Below are 6,812 nucleotides of genomic sequence, written 5' to 3' on the forward strand. Positions count from 1 at the left end.
TGACAATCTTCAAGTCAACTCCATGTTTTTTTTTATTAAAATAAGTAAAAGTGTATTTATACAATTTGTTTATTTCTTAACTAGTAAATCTGTTAACAATATCACTTCACTGAAAAATATTAAAAAAACCATGTCAATATATTTGATTATAATTAAGGCGAATTAAGGTGTATTGGAAGAAGCTTATATAAAAACATTTTAACATAAAAAATGATATAATTTTGTATAAATTAAAGTTTATTTATGAATAAACTAATTTTTGTAGGTTTTAACTCAAAAAAAAAATAAAAAATCATACCCTGCAGCACTATATATATTTCTCTCTTCACTTGATGTTTTTTTCTTCACTTCTTCTCACTCTCTACATTTTTGTTTTCTCTAACCCTTTTATTTTTCTGTCTCTCTGCATGAGACTGCGAATGTTTGAGGCTTTGATCTCATGTTCTTCTCTCTCTTCGCTCTGATCCTCTTCCAACCACGGTTGTACTCCCATTCCCATTTCTCTCTTTTCGTTCTCTCTGTGAATCTGAATTCTCAATTCAATTTTATTATTTTTATGATTGGATAGATTGAAATTCCGAAACCAATTCATCGTTATACTGTGTACACAAATGTTGTATGGAATTCACTTTATTGGGTCTAATTATTAGTTGTTTATTTAAATTTCTTTATTTTGCTTTTCATCTGTGAATTTCAGGGACGCGGTTTTCCTTCAGTTTTTAACTCAGGTTCAGCTTCTCTGCTAGCAACAATAAGATTCATGTTTATTGGGAATTTGAACTAAAATCCTTGGGTTTTAGATTTTAGCTTGAGTACTCTCACGTCCTGTTTAGGTATTATTATTAATAATATTACGATTATTTATTATTATTATTATTATCCCTACTTTTATTTACTAATAAGTTCCTTTCCTTTGAAAGAATTTTGGACGTGTTAAGATGTGAAGTCGCTGTTAATTTTGTTGAAGTGTTGAAAGTGAAATTTGCTCTTTTAATCATGTTTTTTTTTTTTTGTAATAATTATATATTGCTGTAAGCAGCACCAGGCTTGTGGGGATATTGAATTCTGTATTGTGGGTATGGTCTGTTGGAGAAATTTTTTGTTTTTCCATCTCCAAGAGAAAAAGACTTATGTTCCTCTTTGTATTTACTTTCTGTTTGGGTAAGAATGGTGAATATGATTTGAAACTGTGACAATTGTACTTGGTTTTATTTTGGAGTCTGCTTTCCTGGTTTAGAGAAGATCATCGTAGTTTTGTGTTTAGGCAGAAACTTGTATTGTTAAAACTTATATGCATAATGCTTTACTTGTTCTATGCGATCTACAATTTTATAAAAGGATCTCCTTGGATTTTATGGTGCTTTTAGTTTTGATTATTTCCCTTACCGTTTAAGGATTATGGCATCTCTGTTTGTTTCTGAGGCACCTTATAAAGTTCTTTTCTGGTTTTCTTCCTTATTGTCTCGATCATCGAATATCATTCTACTTGTGTATTGATGTGGAATATTACAATGTGGTCCACCACACAAAAGTAACATCCGAGGGGAGTAACAGAATGAGAGGGAATTTAGTGGACAGCTCCAATTTTATTTTTTTTAATTTTTTGGCTTTTCCGTTTTTCATTTTCTAGTACTTTAATACGTGATTCACAAACTCATTGCAGAGACTATTATTTAAGAGATGGGTCAAATGACACATGAGATTGATGATACTGTGCATGGTAAGAATCAGACTGGGTCACGGTTGAATGACGGTGGTATTGGAGGAGGTGTTGTTCTTCTGAAGAAAGGGCCATGGACAGCTGCTGAAGATGTTATTTTGGTGGACTATGTCAATACGCATGGAGAGGGGAATTGGAATGCTGTTCAGAAGTATTCAGGACTTTCTCGTTGTGGAAAAAGTTGCAGATTGCGATGGGCCAATCACCTAAGGCCAAACTTAAAGAAAGGCGCATTTACTGCAGAAGAGGAGCAGATGATCACTGAACTCCATGCCAAAATGGGAAACAAATGGGCACGCATGGCGGCACATGTAAGCAGACTGCACAATTTTTGTTGACTTACGTATTTAATTTTGTTTCATTTTGCTATTTCTTTCACTTTTATTTATTTTAAATGTATGAATTCTTTTTGCCATTGATGTCAGTGTTGCGTACGCCATCCTATCTTCAAACAGTGAACATCATATGACAACCATGTCTTCTTTTTTATTGGACTTGTCCCTTACAGTATGAAATCAGCTTGTTAGATTTATGAATTTCAATGCCATTCAATAATATATGTCATCATTATAGTGTGTCAAGGGTTACCCTATTTATCATGATTATATTGTGTCTAGGATTACCCTATTTATCATGATTATATTGTGTCTAGGGTCACCCTATTTATCATGTACTTGTGTATCAATTTATTCTTATAAATAGAAGATTGTGAGAGGGATCAATTAAGCCCTCTAGAATTATTTTACAGTTTCAATCTTAAGTTGGTATCAGAGCGGGAACCGCTCTGGTTTCTGTCTCGTAATATATATCTGTCCGGCGCCACAGTTCTTTGTCGCCCGCCACCGTCCACCGTCGTCCGTCGCCAGCCATCGTCCGGCCATCGTCTGGCCACAGTTGCCGCCGGCCACCGCCCGCCGTTGCTGGCTACCGTCGTCCATCACTGTCACAGGTCTAAACCCTTAGGGTTTTCTTATTCCTCGCTAGTACTATTCGTCTTCTTCAGAAATGGCGTCTGGCAGTACTCTTTCCTTCTCTGGAAGTCCATCAATTACCTCCGAGAAGCTAAATGGAAAAAATTATCTATCATGGTCTGCTTCCGTTGAAATGTGGTTCCTTGGCCAAGGGCATTATGACCACCTTGAGCGAAATGGAAGCCATGTGCCTACTGAAAAAGCTGATAAGTGGAAACAAGAGATTTCCAGTTGTGTGCCCTGTTATGGCAATTAGTGGAACCCAAACTTCTTGTATCTTTGAGGGCTTTCAAAACTTGTCACTCCTTCTGGAAGAAAGCCCAAAGCATTTATGCCAACGACATTCAACGTCTTTATGACACTACGAACAAGCTTGCATCTCTTAAAATGGCAGACCATGATATGCCCAATCTGATGTCGAAGAACTTAGGATGTTTTTGGAAGTAGATCCATTAGAGGATATCAAAAAGAAACTAGACAAATTTTACATGGTGTTGATCCTTCGTGCCCTACATCCTGATTTTGATCATCTCAGAGATCAACTTCTAACTAGTCATGAGGTCCCCTCTATGGAAACATTGACCACTCGCCTTCTGCGTGTCCCGGTATCTCAAACTCAAGAAGCGCATGAACTAGTGGAACCATCTGTCATGGTTGCCACACGAGGAAGAGGAGGACGTGACACTAGAGGAGGAGGACGAGGAGGTCGGGGACGTCTTCAATGCACATACGGGTCATACTCAAGAGAATTGCTAATCCTTACATGGTTTCCTTTCCAAAACCGCCAATATTTCGAAGGCTGAAACTTCCACTTCGAAGACTGAAACCTCCACTTCTATGTTTTCTGAGGATGAATATCAAGAGTATTTAAGGTTAAAGTCTAACAGCTTGACACACTATAATGATGATAAAATAGGATAAATATCCTAACAATATATACACAGTCTAATTGGCATAATATACTTTAGTTGCCATTTAATAATATTCTGAATTTAACATAAAACATTATGCATAACTTTCATTGAATACTGCTAACAGTTAAGTGTGACAAATCTTTGACAGTATACAGCCTTGTAACTTTTTTCTCGATTGTTCTTGACATCATCATGTCTATCTTAGGAATGTAACCAGTATTATGGTACTGTGTTCTTGATGCGACTTGTCTCTGAGCATCTATTTGAATTTTTTTCTGTCTGTAAATCATTTTTAGTTCTCTCTTAGATATGAAGATAGACTAACATATTACTTTATTATCTTAATCATAATTTTAGACCATTAAAGTTAGAAAATAGCACGAAAAGGAAAACTGCTTACGCTTGTTATGAAAAAGGTAACCTATGTCACGTTCTTTTTTTTTGTGCTTGTTTCCTGTCTGATAAAATATGGCACATGGTAATGTGCCAAACTGGGGAAATGAAAGTTACATCCATTTTAAAATGCATTCAGAGTTTTTGAGATTGCATTTATTGCGAACCAACTTGTGTAATTCTTTTCCTTGCATATCGCAAAAGATTGACAGCGAAATTCAGTTTCTTCCTTCCACCACCTTTTCATTGTGTCCAAAGAACCATCATTCTCTCTTTTAAAAAGGATATGTAATCAGTGAGTCTTTGTTTAAGATCACAATGCTGCTGTTGCCAGGGGTGGAAGAGGGAGATTACAATACTGGTATTTCTACCCGACACCACCCACCCAAAGAAAAAGAAATCAGTTAGTGACAGAAAAGATGTGTGAGAGATTAAAGCCAATGAGTAAAAAGAGGAGAGCAATAAAACAAATGAGAACATATTTTTGTCAGAATTAGAAGCTGGAATTACCCCTTACAAATGGAAGAGTATGCTTGCAATCACTGCACACTTAATTTCTTTTTCTGTTATCATTATGATGTATTCATTTTCTCTATCAATGGAGATTTAGAATGATTGATTTCTTTTGTTTTCAGTTGCCTGGTCGTACAGATAACGAAATAAAAAACTACTGGAACACCCGGATGAAGAGGCGTCAACGGGCTGGCTTGCCACTTTATCCTCCGGAAGTAGTACTGCAAGCATTTCAAGATAATAAGCATGACCAAGGTACTGCTGAAATCAGCGATGGAGATGGAGGCCACCAGGATTTCATGGAGAAAAACAATTACGAGATACATGATGCAATATATGACAGTCTGAAGGAAAATCAGGGAATCTTACCTTTTGTGCCTCAGCTTCCTGATATTTCTGCTAATAGCATTCTGCCAAATGTTCTTGGTTCTCCTCCATACTGTAATTTCCTGCCATCGACGTTACCTAACCATGATCATCTTCAAGAGTCATCCGTGTCTTTTATTGGTTCCAATGAATTGAACAGTAATGGGTTTTATCCATTTGACCACTTTAAGGATAATACTTCTGATAAGATTGCAGAATCATTTGGATTGCATTCTCCCCTTGATCATGGTGCCTCCTCATATGGCTCAATCTGTTACAGCCATTCAATATCGAATGACAATTACTCTACTTCTAAGCTAGCTTCTGAGGCTGTGAAGTCAGAGCTCCCTTCACTCCAATATCCAGAAACTGAATTTGGTAGCTGGGGTACCTCTCCCCCGCCTCCATTGAATGATTCTACTGATGTTTTCATCCATTCTCCTCAACCACCTTATGCACTAGACTCAGGTTCTTCTTCATCACTCACTCGTTGCTTTCTTAATGAATTTCTTTATCAGCAGGCGAAGACTCTTGGTTATTCAAATAATAATTGGCCTGAGAGTTCAAATTCATCCATTGCAACTCCCGTTGATGGAGCTGAGAGTTCAGCTTTGAATATGTACGAGACAGAGTGGGAGGATTATGCTGACCCTGTATCTTCCTTTGGTGCAACTTCAATCCTGAATGAGCATCCTGTTGTTGGCACCAACGGAAAGCCATGGGATGGGTGGGAACCTTTTCAGACCTTTAGTGGTTAGTACCTTCTAATGTGGTATGATAAGGATGATATTTGGAAAGCATTCATTATTTTCTGCACACATCCACATATATCTTTGACACTACAAAACTTATTTAAAAGTAAGATTACCTATTTTACTTAAGAAAGCTTTATTATGTCCTGTCATGCACATTCTGGATCATAAAAATGTTGATTTGTCTTAAATAAATTAAGTAAAAAATTTTATTTCCTCTGAAGTTGTCTCATTGGAAATTGATTATGAATCTTGATGAAAATAAACTCCATGACTTGAAAACTCTACAGGCAACAATGTGAAATTGCAGTCAGTTGATCAGGTTTCGGCTCCTAAGAGTGAAAATCAATCCATGTCTCTGTTGAATCTCACTTGGCCAGATGTCTTGCTGGCCTCAGATTGGCACGAGCTGTATTCTGAGCACAACAATATGAACCAAGCTGATATGATTGATGCTAGTGATAATTTCACGAGACAGTAAGCATGTGGTGACTAATGGAGATCATTTTTCAAGTACAGGATCTTGTTTCTTTCGTGTGGATTAAGATGACTCTTTTTGCAATTGGCTGATATTAATTCAGAAAACTGCTCAGTATGTGATTCAAACTTTCTATTATCCATTTATGTTTGGGTAGTGTGTGTAACATCTACTGTTCTGAGAGTCTATATGGGTGTGACCTGTGTTATCAAATACCCAGGTAGAGAAACTTGTTTCTTTCTCATAGCTTTATATACTCCCTTTTTCTTTGTTACATTTATTGTGCATCGTCTTTAAACACTTAAAGACAAATTGCTTTTGCAGGGTTTTGAATAATTTGTGGAATAACACTGCACTTGAAACTTTGGACAACATGTAGCTCAATGGAATGACAATTGTCTTGCATTTTCTTTTTGGTTCCATTTGAAAGTGCATGAAGGTTGGGTAGCTTTTGGATATTTTAGAAAGAATGTGTTTTTGATAAAAACAGCATTAAAAATAGGCTCGGTTAACTCCCGATGTAAATTTAGGATATTAATCATTTTCAAGGGAAGAATTGGTCACCAACTAAGCAATCTTATTGATTTTACTGTTTTAGAAAGGTTAAGAATCAACCCAAAACTTAAACCACAAGACACCTCTCCAAAAAAAAATCTAAGAAAAACCTTTCACTTAGGCCATCAGTTAGCTCACGGCCTTTAGGCG

At 36.5% G+C, this 6,812-nt stretch overlaps 1 pseudogene across 1 annotated transcript; it reads left to right on the plus strand.

Annotated features, from left to right (window-relative positions):
- The first annotated feature begins 343 nt into the window (after positions 1–343).
- On the plus strand, positions 344–6,512 carry LOC148201596 (transcription factor MYB33-like; annotated as a pseudogene). Its single transcript, XR_015785007.1, has 4 exons — positions 344–833; positions 1,664–2,031; positions 4,634–5,630; positions 5,920–6,512. The product of XR_015785007.1 is annotated as a transcription factor MYB33-like (transcript).
- Positions 6,513–6,812: the final 300 nt, after the last annotated feature.

The sequence above is a fragment of the Vigna umbellata genome, chromosome 3, assembly GCF_029865625.1.
Source record: "Vigna umbellata cultivar VRB3 chromosome 3, Vumbellata_1.0, whole genome shotgun sequence".
NCBI classification, from domain to species: Eukaryota; Viridiplantae; Streptophyta; class Magnoliopsida; order Fabales; family Fabaceae; genus Vigna; species Vigna umbellata.